The sequence below is a fragment of the Pongo abelii genome, chromosome 9 (assembly GCF_028885655.2).
Source record: "Pongo abelii isolate AG06213 chromosome 9, NHGRI_mPonAbe1-v2.0_pri, whole genome shotgun sequence".
NCBI classification, from domain to species: Eukaryota; Metazoa; Chordata; class Mammalia; order Primates; family Hominidae; genus Pongo; species Pongo abelii.
This window is the reverse complement of record NC_071994.2, coordinates 122,655,049-122,670,077: the sequence shown is the minus strand read 5'-3', so window position 1 is coordinate 122,670,077 and position 15,029 is coordinate 122,655,049. Positions and strand designations below refer to the sequence as shown.

At 43.7% G+C, this 15,029-nt stretch overlaps 1 protein-coding gene across 16 annotated transcripts in view; it reads right to left on the bottom strand.

The window, feature by feature from the left end:
- LOC129048798 (uncharacterized) overlaps positions 1-15,029 on the bottom strand; it is a 163,639-nt gene that overhangs the window by 96,397 nt on the left and 52,213 nt on the right. The window contains exon 4 of one of the 16 annotated variants that reach the window (XR_010135609.1): positions 9,612-9,997. The exons of 14 other annotated variants lie outside the window; for them this stretch is intronic. The gene's annotated coding sequence lies outside the window, so the exon portion shown is untranslated. Of the gene's footprint in view, positions 1-9,611; positions 9,998-15,029 lie in introns of those variants that run through there. One more of the 16 variants, XR_010135598.1, reaches the window with a different exon arrangement.

The window sequence follows — 15,029 nt, the reverse complement described above, 5'->3', positions numbered from 1 at the left end:
GCCACCGTGTCCCCAACTCTCAAAGCAGGAAGGATCTCAGCTGTGTTTCTGCTACACGAAGTCAACATGGTGCTCTGGTCCTGGGTCTAGTCCTCTGAAACAGTCAGAGGACATGGGTTTACATCCCTGCCTCACCTCTATGTGACCTGAGCAAGCCCTTTGAACTCTCTGAGGCTCAGTGTCCTCATCTGTAAAATGGGGATACTATACCCCGCTTGAAGAGCTGCTGAAAGGATCAGATGAGAAGTCATGTATGAAAGGAAGACAGAGACGTGAGCAGCCTGGGCTTTGGAATTTGGGGGACTTCATTCTTGCCTGGCCCTATGTCACACAGACCTTCTCATCCATGGACCCCACCCCATTCCAGGCCCTCACCCTTTAAATAAAAGGACAATCTAGCTGGAGAGAAAGAAATATAAATCATGGATAAAGAACGAGAATAGAATCTAAACACAGTTGTGTCTGCCAAAAGATGCTGCTCTAAAGCATGCTGATGAAAGGGCTTTGGGGGCAAAGTGGCGCCCAGAACAGAATGCACCAAGGAATCTTCTACGGTGGACCAGGCATGTGAGCTGAGCCTAGGAACCTGTGGATTCCACCAGGCAGAGCCCTGAAGGAAAGGGAGCGATGGAGGCACAATGCAAGGAAGAATGCGACAACAAGGCAACCAGTGGGGCCGGGGCACAGTCTGTCCCACTGGGTGTGGGGCAGGGTGGGCACAGAGCCTAATCATCACAGCCCTGCACATGGAAGAGTCTAGACTTGACCCAGAATGCTGGGGCTTCTAAGCATTTTTTGATCATGAGAATCCTTTTTTTAAAAAATTAATACATTTATTTTGTAGAGAAGTTTTAGGTTCTCAGCAGAATTGAGCAGAAAATACAGACAGTTCCCACGTAGTCCCCTCCTCACCCACACACACAGCCTCCCCCACCATCAACATCCCCCATCAGAGGGGTTCATTTATGGCAACTGATGAACCTACATTGACACATCATTATCACCCAAAGTCCATAGTTTACATTAGGGTTCACTATTGGTGTGTACATTTTATGGGTTTCAAAAAATATGTACTGACATGCATCCACCATGACAGTGTCAGACAGAGTCGCCTCACTGCTGTAAAAATCCTCTGTGCTCTGTCTGTTCATTCCTCCCTCCTCACAACTCCTGGCAACCTCTGATGTTTTACTGTCTTCATAGTTTTGCATTTTCCAGAATGTCATGCAGTTGGAATCACAGTGTTTGGCCTTTTCAGATTGGCTTAACTAAATAATGTGCATTCAAAATTCCTCCGTGTCTTTTCATGGTTTAAGAGCTCATTTCTTTCTATTCTGAGTAACATTCCACTGCCTGAATAAGAATCCCCTTTTTAATGTTGAAATAATTTGGATATCCCCCTGATATAACAATCACATTTTTAGAATCTAGAGATTGAAATGCACAACAACAGAAATGACAATGAACCCTGCCATGCTGCGTGTGTTATTGACTATAGTCACCTTCAAATTCACATCTCATATCTCTGGGGCCAAAAAAAGGCCAACATGACAGTGCTTGATGCTGCACATGAATTCACAGATCCCAGGGGCTGGCAGCCTAAAGTTAGGGATGCAGCTGTCTAAGGATCTTCAGTCACGCACAGGACTGGTCAGATTTTCACTTTTAAAAGATCGCTCTGGCTAGTTGTATCCTAGGACGGATGCCAGGACGCTCTTCCCACATGCCCCAGGACAACTCTGCAAACAAGAATGCAGCTACACGTGGTAGGCGCAGTTGCACCAAAGTCACGGAGGATCCACTGAAAATCCACATCAACATATTCAACCAAAAACCTTACCCAGGTTACACTTCTAAACAAAAACTAACTCACTTTAGAAAGCAACACTGAAGAGTCCAGAACCCAAATTTGGTTTCAGAATTGAAGATATGGGTACCTACTCCAGAAAAGGCCAAGGCCTACAGAGGCCTTAGAACCAAGCCAAGACCATGGACAAGACAGAAGACAGGGTTCTAGGTAAAGAAGCCAGATGCTGTTGTTCCAAACACACCTTCTCCTAATTACATACCCTAATCAAGGTGTGTGAGAACAACCCTTACTCTAGAATTGATTCCAGGGGACAGCTTGCTCTGAAAATTGGAGTTCTACAGCCAAGAGTCCAAATTTGGTTTCAAAATTAAAGATTTAGATTCCTGGCTCAGAGAAAAAGAGATCCTGATCAGGCCTTAGAACAAAAATACGACTAAAAATAAGAGACATGACCTCTGAGATGAGACAGTTCAAGATACACCATTTTGTGTCGCTTCTGTCCCTCGGCCATCAGATTTCTCTGGAGCCAGGAGTGAGAGCACAGAGGCAAATTCAGTGTATCTGACGGTGTCGCCCTGGGCTCCAGATCTCTCTTTCACTCTTCTTGGGTCTTCAATTCCCCCCTGGGCCTAGAAGCTGAGCCTTCTGGAGATGGTAGGCCAGGTTTCTACTCCTGTAGAGTTCAGGAGAGCTCAAAGACCATGCAAATGCAATTAATACAAACCATTTTGCCATCATCAGGGTAATCATTGATTCAGGCAAAAATCGTCAGTGGAGGTTAAAACCTTTAAGTGAATGTCTGATGAGGAACAAGAAATACATTTCCTCAAAAAGTCTTCCCACAGATTACTTATTAATTGCAAAAGAAAAATTGATAATTTTGCAGTGGAGAAACCTGGTAGACTCCCCCTTAACCAAGTGATTAAAATTCATTTCACCTATAACAGCAGCAACTGACATGAGGTGCCTGTGATATGACAGACTGAGAAGAACACAAACAGTCACTTCTGTGGTTCGCACTGCCCAAATGGGTAAACCGAATATAATTATGAGGAAATGCCAGACACCCCAAAATTGAGTGACAGGCTACAAAGTAATAGCCCTGCACTCTTTAAAAAACGGACTGAAAATGGCAATAGGAATGGAGAGGAAGTACGTTAACAGAGGAAAGATTTAGAAAGCAAGTCTAACGAAGTGCTCTCTTCCAGGTATAGTATGCGTTGCGTTGCCATCTCTTTGTTGCGGGGAGGTACACAGTCAGAGGCCTGTTCATGCCTACCATTTCCCTCCAGAAATGCTCAAGAAACTGCTCACACTGGGTACTCAGCGTTGCTTTTCATTTTAATCTTTTCATCCTATTTAAATGTTTAAAATAATTTAAATGTGTTAATTAAAGTGATTTTTTTTTTTACTTAACTTGAAAAGGTAGTTCTCAAACATAATATAAAGTAGAAGAAGAAGACACAAAGAGCACATGTTATAGGATTCCATTTATATAAATTGTTAAACTAGGCAAAATTAATTCCTGGTGATAAAAGCCAAGCTATGAGACTCACGCATCCCAACTTCAAAACTTATTTCAAAGCTACAATAATCAAAACAGTGAGGTACTGCCATAAAGATAGACATGGAGACATACAGACCAATGAAACAGAACGGAGAGTCCAGAAATAAACCCATACACCTACACCCAATTAATTTTTCAACAAGTGTGCCACGACTATTCACTGAGGAAAAATAACCATCAACAAATGGTGGGGGGAAAACTGGATATCCACATGCAAAAGAATGAAGCTCTGTCATACCACACACAGAAATTAACTCAAAATGAATCAACAACCTGTGTAAGTGTTAAAACTATAAAACTTTAAGAAGAAAACATAAGGGTAAATCTTCATGACTTTGGATTTGGCAATGGATTCATAGATATGACACCAAAAGCATAAGCATCCAAAGAAAAAACAGGCAAGTTGGACTTCACCAAAATTGAAAACTTCTGTGCATCAAAGTATATCATGTTGAAAAAGTATAAATTTCTCAAAAGAATAAATACGAATGGCAAACAGGTATATGAAAAGGTGCTCAACATTGATGATCAGAGAAATGCAAATCAAAACTACAATGAGATATTATCTCACCCCAGTTAAAAATGGCTTTTATTCAAAAGACAGGAAATGACAAATGCTGGAGAGGATGTAGAGAAAAGGGGACCCTCGTACACTACTGGTGGGAATGTAAATTAGTACAACCACTATAAAAAACAGTTTGGAGGTTCCTCAAAAAACTAAAAATAGAGCTACCAATATTATACAGCAATCCCACTCTTAGGTAGATAACCAAAAGAAAATAAATCAATATATTAAAGAGGTATCTGTACTCCCACGTTTATTGCAGCACTGTTCACAATAGCCAAAATTTGGAAACAACTCAAGTGTCTCTCAAGAGACGAATGGATAAAGAAAATGTAGTACATGTACACAATGGAGTACTATTCAGCCATAAAAAGAATGAGATCCTGTCATTTGCAACAATATGGATGGAACTGGAGGCCATTATGTTAAGTGAAATAAGCCAGGCACGGAAAGACAAACTTCACATGTTCTCATTTATTTGTGGGAGCTAAAAATTCAAACAATTGACTCATAGAGATAGAGAGTAGAAGGATGGTTACCAGAGGCTGGGAAGGATAGTGTGGGGGTGGGGAAGAAGGGTGGATGGTCAATAGTAACCAAAAAAAAAAAAAATAGCAAACATTATTATTCAATAATAAATTAATTGTACATTTTTAAATAACCAAAAGGGTATATAACTGGATTGTTTGTAACTCAAAGGATAGATGCTTGAGGTGACAGGTATCTCATTTGCCCTGATGAAATTATTACACATTGTATGCCTATATCAAAATATCCCATATACCCCATAAATATATACACCTGCTACAATATATACACCTAGCCAGAAAAATTTTAAATTAAAAACAATTAAAAGAAAAAAATTTTAAGTAAAAAGACAATTGTTATGGACTAAATGTTTGTGTCCCCCCAAATTCATGTGTTGAATCCCTAACCCCCAGTACAGCTATATTTGGAGATGGGGCCTCTAAGGAAGTAACAAAGGCTGGATGAGGTCACAAGGGTAGGGTCCTAATCTGATAGGATTAGTGTCCTTATGGAGTGATACAGTTTGGATGTTTGTCCCCCTCCAAATCGCATGTTGAAATGTGATTCCCAGTGTTGGAGGTGCGGCCTGGTGGGAGGTGTTTGGGTCATGGGGGTGGATCCCTCACGAATGGCTTGGTGCCCTCCCCCATGGTAATGAGTGAGTTCTTGCTGTATTAGTTGATGTGAGAGCTGGTTGTTTAAAAGAGCCTGACCCTCCTCCCTTCCTGTCTTGCTCCCGCTCTCCCAACGTGATGCACCTCCTCCCCCTTCACCTTCCTCCATGAGTAAAAGCTTCCTGAGGCCTCCGCAGACGCTGAGCAAATGCTGGTGCCATGCTTGTACAGCCTGCAGAACTGTGAGCCTCTTTTATTTTATTTTATTTTATTTTTTTGAGATGCCCAGACTGGAGAGTGGTGGCATGATCTCAGCTCATTGCAACTTCTGCCTCCTGGGTTCAAGCGATTCTCCTGTCTCAGCCTCCCGAGTAACTGGGATTACAGGCATGTGCCACCATGCCCGGCTAATTTTGTATTTTTAGTAGAGACGGGGTTTTACCATGTTGGCCAGGTTGGTCTTGAACTCCCGACCACAAGTGATCCACCCGCCTCGGCCTTCCAAAGTGCTGGGATTACAGGCATGAGCCACCACACCTAGCCCTCTTTTCTTTATAAAATACCCAGCCTCAGGTATTCCTTTACAGCTACATGAAACACCAGTACAAAGAGATATGAGACACCAGAGAGCTCTCTTGCTCCTTCCCCCACCCACTGTGAGGAAAGGCTGCATGAGGACACAGAGCGAAGATAAGAGTCTACAAGCCAGGAAGTAAGCCCTCGCCAGAAACCAAACTGTCTGAAACCTTGATCGTGGACTTATGGCTTCCAGAACTGTGAAAAAATAAAATTTCTGATGTTTAAACCACTCAGCCTATGGTATTTCATTATGGCAGCCTGAGCAGACTAAGACAGCAACTTACAAAATGTGAGAAAATATTTGTAAATCCTGTATTTTAAGTGTCTAGTATCCAGAATACAGAAAGCATTCTTACAACTCAACAACAAAAAGACTACCAACCCAATAAAAAGCGGAAAGGGTTCACAATCTGAGAGGATGGAGGTGAAAAAAGAAAAAAAAAGGGCAAAAATCTTGAATAGACATTTCTCCAAAGAAGATATACAAATGGCCAATAAGCATATGAAAAGATGCTCAACATCATTAGTCATTAGGAAAATGCAAATCAAAACCACAGTGAGAAACCACTTCACAACCACTAGAATGACTAATTTTTAAAAAAACAGAAGAAGGAGGCTGGGCGCAGTGGCTCACGCCTGTAATCCCAGCACTTTGGGAGGCCAAGTCGGGGGGGCCATGAGGTCAGGAGATCGAGACCATCCTGGCTAACACAGTGAAACCCCATCTCTACTAAAAATAAAAAATTAGCCGGGTGTGGTGGTGGGTGCCTGTAGTCCTAGCCACTCAGGAGGCTGAGGCAGGAGAGTGGCGTGAACCCGGAAGGCGGAGCTGGCAGGGAGCCGAAATGGTGCCACTGCACTCCAGCCTGGGCAACAGAGCGAGACTCCGTCAAAAAAAAAGAAGGAATAACTGTTGGTGAAAATATGGACACTGGAAGTTTTGTGCATTGAGGGTGGAATATGAAATGGTGCCACCTCTGTGCAAAATAGTTTGGCATTTCCTCAAAAAATTAAACATCAAATCTTCATGTGACTGAGCAATTCTGCTTCTAGGTATATACCCAAAAGAATTTAAAACAGCTATTTATTTATTTACTTTTTATTTAATTTTTTTTTTTCTTTTTTTGAGACACAGTCTCACTCTGTCACCCAGGCTGGAGTGCAGTGGTGCAATCTCGGCTCACTGCAACTTCCACCTCCCCGGTTCAAGCGCTTCTCCTGCCTCAGCCTCCCAAGCAGCTATAGGGACTATAGGCGCATACCACCACACCCAGCTAATTTTTGTATTTTTAGTACAGACGGTGTTTCGCCATGTTGGATAGGCTAGGCTGGTCTTGAACTCCTGATCTCAAGTGATCCGCCCACCTCGACCTCTCAAAGTGCTGGGATTACAGGCATGAGCCACCCCACCTGGCCAAAACAGCTATTTAAACAAACACTTGTACACGAATGCTCTTAGCAGCACTATTCACAATAGCCAAAAAGTGGAAATAACTCAAATGTCTATGAACAGATGAATGGATAAATGAAAATGTGCTGTAGACATACAGTGAACTATAATTCAGCAATAAAAAGGAATGAGGTGCTGATACTGATACATGCTACAATATGGATAAACCAGGAAATTGGTTTCATGGGTAAACCTTGAAAACATTATGCTAAGTAAAAGAATTAGACATAAAAGTTTACATATTGTAATTTCACCTACAAGAAATATCCAAAATAGGCAAATTCCTACAGAGAGATGGAGGCTGGTGATTACCAGGGGCTGGGAGTACAGGGAATAAATGGTAACTGCTTAATGGACACAAAGTTTTCTTTGTGATAAGTCCAGGCGCAGTGGTTCACGCCTGCAATTCCAGCACTTTGGGAGGCTGAGGTGGGTGGATCACCTGAGGCCAGGAGTTCGAGACCAGCCTGGCCAACATGTTGAAACTCCATCTCTACTAAAAATACAAAAATTAGCCAGGCATGGTGTCAGGCTCCTGTAATCCCAGCTACTTGGGAGGCTGAGGCAGGAGAATCTCTTGAGCCTCAGAGGTGGAGGTTGCAGTGAGCTGAGATCGTGCCATTGCGTTCCAGCCTGGGTGATAGAGCAAGACTCCATCTCAAAAAAAATTGTGATAAAAGTTTTCCTTTTGTAAGAGTCATTCCCAAGCAATAACAAAAAATAAAATTTTAAAAGTTTTCTTTGAGATAAAAATGTTTTGGAACATGACAGAGGTGGTCATTGTGAGTATACGAAATGCCACTGAATTGTACACTTTAAATAGGTTATATGTTATGTGAATTTCACGTCAATGAAAAAAATGAAGAAAAAAAGCCAGGTTAAGGATTAGCTCACCTTGCAGTGGGGTTAGTGCCTGGAATGGGGCATGAGGGTAGCTCCTGGGGGTGCTGGTCAACTCAGGTTCTTGGGCTGGGTTCTGGTTGCACTTGTGTGTGAATTTGCAAAAAGTCATCAAGCCACATACCAGTGATCTGCACATACTGTCTATGTGTTTTAAACTCCAACAAAAGGAAGTTTTGTTTTGTCTTTTTATAAAAAGGAAGTTCTTCCTGCTGCATTTAGGATGGTAACAGTAGCTTTTATCCAGTGACAGGGCCAGCGTGAGGGTAACATGAAATGATTCACACAAGTGCAGGGTCAGATTCTGTCTTTGTTTAGAATCTTGATATTTTGCCCAAGGCGCAGTGGCTCACGCCTGTAATCCCAGCACTCCAGGGGGCTGAGGCAGGCAGATTGCCCGAGCTCAGGGATTCAAGACCAGCCTGGGCAACATGGTGAAATCCCGTCTCTACTGAAACACACACACACACAAAAATTAGCTGGGTATGGTGGAGTGTGCCTATAGTCCCAGCTACTTGGAAGGCTGAGGCATGAGAATCACTTGAACCAGGGAGGTGGAGGTTGCAGTGAACCAAGATCGTACCACTGCACTCCAGCCTGGGCGACAGAACGAGACTCTGTCTCAAAAAAAAAAAAAAAAATGAATGTTGATATTTTATTCCCCAGGCTTTCATAATAGTATTTATATTGGTTATTGAGGTTTTTGGCATCCCCTTTGCTATATATAGTCTGAATGTTTGTGTCACCCCAAAATTCACGTTGAAACTTAACTCCCAAGGTGATTGCATTAAGATGCAGGGTCTTTGAGAGGCAATTAGGTCGTAATGGCTCTGCCCCCGTAAATGGGATTACTGCCCTTATAAAAAAGGCCTCAGTTGTGGAGAACTAGGCATGCTTTTACACTGTTAGTGGGAGTGTAAATTAGTTCAACCATTGTGGAAGTCAGTGTGGTGATTCCTCAAGGATCTAGAACCATAAATACCATTTGACCCAAAGGATTATAGATCATTCTACTATAAAGATACATGCATGGCTGTGTGCGGTGGCTCACGCCTGTAATCTCAGCACTTTGGGAGGCCGAGGCAGGCGGATCACCCGAGGTCAGGATTTCGAGACCAGCCTGACCAACATAGAGAAACCCTGTCTCTACTAAAAATACAAAATTAGCCAGGCATGGTGGCACATGCTGGTAATCCCAGCTACTCTGGAGGCTGAGGCAGGTGAATCATCTGAACCCAGGAGGCAGAGGATGCAGTTGGCCGAGATTGCACCATTGCACTCCAGCCTGGGCAAGAAGAATGAAACTCCGTCTCAAAAAAAAAAAGACACATGCACACGTATGTTTACTGCAGCATTATTTACAATAGCAAAGACTTGGAACCAATGCAAATGCCCATCAATGACAGAATGGATAAAGAAAATGTGGCATATATACACCATGGAATACTATGCAGCCATAAAAAAACGATGAGTTCATGTCCTTTGCAGGGACATGGATGAAGCTGGAAGCCATCATCCTCAGCAAACTAACACAGGAACAGAAAACCAAACACCACATATTCTCACTCATAAGTGGGAGTTGAACAATGAGAACACATGGACAGAGGGAGGGGAACATCACACACTGGGGCCTGTTGGGGGGTGGGGAGCAAGGGGAGGGAGAGCATTACAACAAATACCTAATGCATACCGGGCTTAAAACCTAGATGATGGGTTGATAGGTGCAGCAAACCACCATGGCACATGTATACCTATGCAACAAACCTGCATGTTCCCAGAACTTAAAGTAAAATTTTTTAAAAAAATTAAAAATTAAAATGAAAAAAATTACATAGAAAAAAAAAATAAAAGAGGCCTCAGGGAGCTTGTTTGCTTCTTCCATCAGGTGAAGACACAGCAAGGAGACACCATCAATGAGGAACAGACCCCTCACTAGGCACTGAATCTGCTGATGCCTTGATCTTGGACTTTCCAGCCTCCAGACCTGTGAGCAATAAATTTCTGTTATTTATCAATTACCTGGTCCAAGGTATTTTGTTACAGCAGCCCAAACTAAGACACTCTTCAATTTTGCACCACAGGCAACTGTCTCACTCACCTCACCCTAGTACTGGCTCTAAATTTCAACACAGCAACATTGGGAAACCATCACAAATGCGGCCTGATTAGCCATCAAGGGGGAGCCTGCCCTCATCTTCCTCTCATTGGCTCCAACCCCAGAGCAGACTGAGAAACACAAACACATGAGGGTGCTTCCTGCAGAGTAAGGTGCTTCCTGAAGTGCCAACCTCAGCCTTAGACAGCACAAACCTAGGCCTACCCTTCTCCCTGATACTCCACTCAGTCTCCAAAACCCAGCAGTCTCCTGGCCGCCTGAGTGAGGATGCATCACTCAGTAGCAGGGGCTCAGGGCCCTGCATTACCTGCAAAGGAGCTGGATACAAAGTAGTAGCCAGAGCTTGGAATGGGGGCTCTAGGGAGGGCCCAAATAGATGGGCACATCCCATTTCCATAATCCTTAGCAACATTCATTTCTGCAAGGGTCTTTTGTTTTCTGAGTGGACAAAGATAAGGGCAGGCATCCTGAGTGCACATTTCAGAAGAAGGCAAAATGGAGGATGTAGCAGTACTTCTTCAGCACCCGCTCTCTTTCTTGTACTCCTGGAGGATTCATTTATGGAATTAGATCCTCTCATTATGAAGGGAAGTTTTAAGACTGTGTCACTTTCCTTTGGATGAAACAGAAACTGTTTAAGTAAGTATATAGTCGTGCATCACTTAACGATGGGGATACATTCTGAGAAATGCATCGTTAGGCAATTTCATCATTGTGGGAACATCACAGAATGTACTCACACAAACCGAGATGGTACTGCCTACTATTCACCCAGGCTGTATGATACAGCCTTTTACTCCTAGTCTATAAACCTGTACAGGCTGTGACTGTACTGAACACTGCAGGCAACTGTAACATCATGGTAATTATGTGTGCATCTAAACATATCTAAACATAGAAAAGGTACAGTAAAAATATGTTTCCAACTAAGGAAACCTAGAATAGCTCACTAAGGAGTTTTTTTGTTTTGTTTTGTTTTGTTTTGTTTTTTTAATGAAGATTAGAAACAGTGCCTCAGCACTGAACCCAGAAAACTAGAAAAAAGAACAAAATGAAGCAAAAGTACTAGTCATTAGGAAAATGATAGTGATAACTTGCATAGGGCTTGAGGCTGGCTCTCTTCTAAATAGAAGAGTCAGGGAGACATTTCTGGGGAGGTGATATTTTTAGCCAACATCTGCCACATGGAAATGAATGAAGCATGAAAAGATGCAGTGGCTTCCAGACCAGGGTTTACCAACTATTGGCTGTTATTTTAGGCCAGGTAACTCTTTGCTGGGGACTGTCCTGCACATTGTGGGATGTTTAGCAGCATCCCTGGCCTCTGCCCACTAAAGGCCAATACCATCCCCAACTCACCCCAATCACGACAACCAAAAATGTCTCCAGACATGGCCAAATATCCCCAGAGGAAGGGAGGGGAGCAGAGGGTGGGAGAATACCCCAAGTAGGGAAGCACTGTTCCCTAAAAACAGTGTGTTCAAGGGCCCTGAGGTGGGAAATGGCTGAAACCTCTAGGGACCAAAAGAAAGGCTGTCAGGTGTGATGCTGGTGAGGAAGATGGTGGCGAGGCGGAGAGGGGCGTGAGGTCTCCACATGCAGCCCCTTGTGGGAATTTGAGTTTCCTTCTAAGAGAAATGGGAGGCTGAGCCACTGAAGGTTTTAAAGTTGGGCAGGCCATGATCTGCTGAATGCTGGGGAATGGCCTGTAAGGGGTGTGAATGGAGGCAGAGGATCATTTAGGAGGTTCAAAGAACACTCAAGAATAGTGTTGAAGAGCTCAGCCCCTTACCAGCTGGTGAACTTCTCAGTGCCTCAGCTTCCTCATTTGTGAAAGAGGGATGGTGATAGTATAGCTACCCTGAGGATGGCTGCGAGGGTGAAAAGCAGCTGGTGTGGGCAATACACCTAGCACAGTGCTGACACACCACAAGCACTTTGGATGCCATGCTTTTATTATGACTGCACTAGTCCAGAAGGAGATGATGCAGGCTCTGAGTGGGGCAGTGAAATCACTCCTGCGGAGGGCTGCAACTGAAGGGGCTGTGGAGTTAAAAGGGTTACTGATGGTGCAAGAGCATGGAGAGAAGTAAGCAAAAAAGAAAGCTAATAGGAGGTGAAGCACACGGGAACCACAATGGGCTAGACAAGCAGGTGCAGATGAAGACATCACAGACAACTTCAGGGGCTTGGCTTAAGCAATTGCATGCATGGGGGGTGCCATTTATGTGATGGGAAAGACTGGAGGTCAATTTAGGACATAGTAAACGATTTGATATACCGATGTGGATATATTAAGTCATGGCTAATTGATGGGTCAGAGCTCAGGGAAGAGTTCTGGACTGAAGATAGAGGTCTGCTCTTCATCTTTCACAAAGAAAACATTTAAATAATTTAATTTGAATTAAATATTTAGTAATAATAGTCAAAGGAGCTGGGCATGGTGGCTCACACTTGTAATTCCATCACTTTGGGAGGCTGAGGCTGGAGGATTGCTTGAGGCCAGGAGTTTGAAACCAGCCTGGGCCATACATTGAGACCCCATCTCTTCAAAAAAGAAAAATTATTACTGGGCGTCGTGGCACACACCTGTAGTCCCAGCTACTTGGGAGGCTGAGGTAGAGGATCACTTGAGCCCAGGAGTTCAAGGCTGCAGTAAGCTATGATTGTGCCACGGCACACAAGTGTGGGAGACAGAGCCTATCTAATAATAATACTCATAATAATGGCACTCAAATTCTAAAGAAGTTGTCCTACAGATAGAACAAACATATGAAATTACATTTGCATAAATCATTCATTAGCGCATTGTTTGTAATAGTATAGTTTGTAAATCACTTAAATAGCCATTGATATAGGACTGATCAAATATATAGTAATATGTCCATAAAATGGAATATTATACAACTGATAAAAATAAGTCAACTTCATATGTCCTCATACAGAATGACCCCCAAGAGACATTGTTCAGTGAAAAAAAAGCAAGAGGCAAAATAAAGTGTATGATAGACTACATTTGTGTGCTCCCCACACCCAGCAATAAAACAGATTTGCTGATATTGTTACATGCATGGAAGATTTCTGGAAGTTACACAATTGCTAACAACTGTAGCAATAGCTAGAGGACAGGAGTTGATGAAAGATTTACTTTTTACTCTATGTTCTTTCTTCCATTGTATTTGGAACCACATATATGTATTAGAATTTTTTTAAGTAAACAATTTCTTTTAAAAAAAAAAAAACAAATAAAATGGCTGGGGGATGGTGAATTACTCTAGTAGCAGCAGGGAGGGAGAGACTGGAGACAGGATACCAGCTAGCAGGCTACTGCAATGGTCTAAGCAAGAGAGATGAAGACTAGGGCTAAGGCTGTGTCAGTGAGGATGGAGAGAAAGACCTGGCTCCAAGGAGCATTCCGCAGATAGAATCCAAACTTGGATGAATGACTGGATATAGGGGGTGAAGATGAGAAAGGATGACTCACAGGATTTGGCTGAGAAAGATTTCAGGCTTGGAGTCACTTGCCTCAGGTCTGCCCCTTCCTCCAATACTTTCTGGGAGGCTCAAAGGACAGAGATCTGCCTGGGTGAGCTGAAGACAGGGGTATCCAAGGCTGAGGTTGTACCTAGGTGAGCAGAGAGCTCCGACTGCTGCCAACTCCCACACATGTGCACACACGCACACGTGTGCGCACACACACACACACGCACACCAGCACGTGGACTCTCAGGCTGCTCCCCATGCTCTCACCCAGAGAAGTTGAAACTCACATGCTTTCCTACACAGTGCACTTTGGAAAAATGAACACCCACGACATTCTCCTTTCCTTCCTGCCAAGGAGCAGCAGAAATGCCTCTATCATAAAGAAAGTATTTCTGACTTTCTTCCTCTTCCCTATCTGGGAGTTGAATTTCCCCTCACTTTGGAGCAGCCCGACCCAGAGTAGTAGCTGCAGCATGCTTCATTTGCATTCTGCAACTACTAATTGAAGCCAGCTGGCAAGGAACGTTTGAGGGAATTGTCGGCTTCTTTGGAAGGCGGTGGGGATGCTACAGCTTGTATATCAGGGAGCAGCGGCTTGCTTACAAAGCACTTTCGCTGGTGATGGGTCCTGGACAGTTGAGGTGGAAGTGGTCTTGGACAACCGTGGGATCTCTGCTTGTATATTTTTTCTTCAAAAGATATTTAAAAAAAAAAAAAGCTAACTCCTCACATTCCACAAGGATGAGTCTTGCTTATTCCCTAGGCATAGCTGTCCCCGCCAAAAAAAAAAAAAAAAAAAAAAAAAGCTAATTCATTTTCTCTTTGCTGGAGAGACTGACTCAGTCTCGGGGGACTATCCTCACCTTTCAGACAGCCCTGTCTGGCTCTCCCTTGGCTTGGTGCACGCTGAGAACAGCTGAGCTCAGCCAAGCCGAAACCACAAGGTTGAAGCTGACAGTCCGAGCAGTCCCACACCTCATGCCTGGAGTGTCCATGCCAGATGCTGCTGCCCAGCCGGCAGGCACAAGGAGGATCTCACCAGGAGGCAGGCCCCGGCTTCCACAGAAGACGCTGGCCGTCCCTCAGCCACCCTGCAACCCACCTCCCAGGCCAGCCGCTCAGGAGAAGAAGGGACCCTGTCGGCCTCAAGCAGCCGCTGCTCATTTACAAAGCTCCTCTTTGCTTTGCAGCCTCCATCTTGTCTCCCCACTCACTCCTCAACCCATGACTATATTAACCATGTCTTTTATTTTCTCTATTATGATGTTTTAACAACTGAGGTGACTGTCCCTCCCACGGTTAGCCAATTCATAGAGATCGGAGATAACTCTCCCACCCAACCAGTCCAGAGAGCACGCTCCAAACACCTCCTTTATTGGCTCTCACACTCAGAGCCACCAGCCACCTGCCCTGATTG